We start from the raw sequence: 1,177 nt of genomic DNA on the forward strand, positions 1-1,177 counted from the left end.
CCAGGATGGTCTCGATCTCCTGACCTCGTGATCCGCCCGTCTCGGCCTCCCAAAGTGCTGGGATTACAGGCTTGAGCCACCGCGCCCGGCCTAGCCCCCCTTTTTTTCTTTCCCTTCTTGGTGGTGGAGTGTTGGGGGAAGGTGATTGACAGTACCTTTAAGCCCTAAGCCCAAGTCTCATAGCTTTATTTTTTCCATCTCTTGGTTGGATGAGAGATGTGGGTCAGAGATCTGGGATAAATGAGGCTCACTCCCCTACCCCTTTATATCATGTGAAAATGGAGAGGGGAATGTTTCCTCCTCCAAGTCAGCCTTGGAACAAAGGTTATCCCCTCCCCCAGCCTTTGTCTCTTCCAACAGCTCAGCTTCTCCCCAGGGAGCCCAGAGAGCTCCCTCAGTCACTAACAGCCCCCTCTACACAGGGCAGAAGGTCTCCTGTGCTTATCTTTTCAGCCCAGCTTTCTCCTCAAGACCAGGTGGATAGGCTCATTATAAATTGTAAGCAGCTCCTGCAAGCTACCCAGCAGCACACTGCTCCCAGGGTTATGGGTATGGGGACTGCAGGGATAGCCCTTGACTGTGCTTCTTTCCTGAAATAACTGCTCAGTTATTTCCCAGAATATTCTGTTGACAATTTTTAACTCAGCTTCCTGTGTGGGCACTAGAGACCCTTTAACACATCCATCACCCTTTACTCTTAGGGGAATCCCATCTGTTTTTATTTTATTTTATTTGGAGACGGAGTCTTGCTCTGTCACCAGGCTGGAGTGCAGTGGCACGATCTCAGCTCACTGCAACCTCCGCCTCCCGGGTTCAAGTGATTCTCCTGCCTCAGCCTCCTGAGTAGCTGGGATTACAGGCGTGTGCCACCAAGCCTGGCTAATTTTGTTGTTGTTGTTGAGATGGAGCTTGCTGTGTCGCCCAGGCTGGACTGCAATGGCGCGATCTCGGCTCACTCCAAGCTCCGTCTCCTGGGTTCACACCATTCTCCTGCCTCAGCCTCCTGAGTAGCTGGGACTACAGGTGTGAGATTTACTTCTGGCTAAATTTTGTATTTTTAGAAGAGATGGGTTTTGCCATGTTGCCCAGGCTGGTCTTGAACTACTGGATCCAAGTGATTCTTCTGCCTTGGCCTCCCAAAGTGTTGGGATTATAGGCATGAGCCATCACGCCCAGA

General features: G+C 51.2%; 1 protein-coding gene across 3 annotated transcripts in view; it reads right to left on the reverse strand.

Annotated features, from left to right (window-relative positions):
• HOMEZ (homeobox and leucine zipper encoding) overlaps window positions 1-1,177 on the reverse strand; it is a 34,530-nt gene that overhangs the window by 6,716 nt on the left and 26,637 nt on the right. The window contains exon 1 of one of the 3 annotated variants that reach the window (XM_011990674.1): window positions 25-59. The exons of the other annotated variants lie outside the window; for them this stretch is intronic. The gene's annotated coding sequence lies outside the window, so the exon portion shown is untranslated. Of the gene's footprint in view, window positions 1-24; window positions 60-1,177 lie in introns of those variants that run through there. 3 annotated transcript variants of the gene reach the window in all.

Source organism: Mandrillus leucophaeus, unplaced genomic scaffold, assembly GCF_000951045.1.
Source record: "Mandrillus leucophaeus isolate KB7577 unplaced genomic scaffold, Mleu.le_1.0 Scaffold380, whole genome shotgun sequence".
NCBI classification, from domain to species: domain Eukaryota; kingdom Metazoa; phylum Chordata; class Mammalia; order Primates; family Cercopithecidae; genus Mandrillus; species Mandrillus leucophaeus.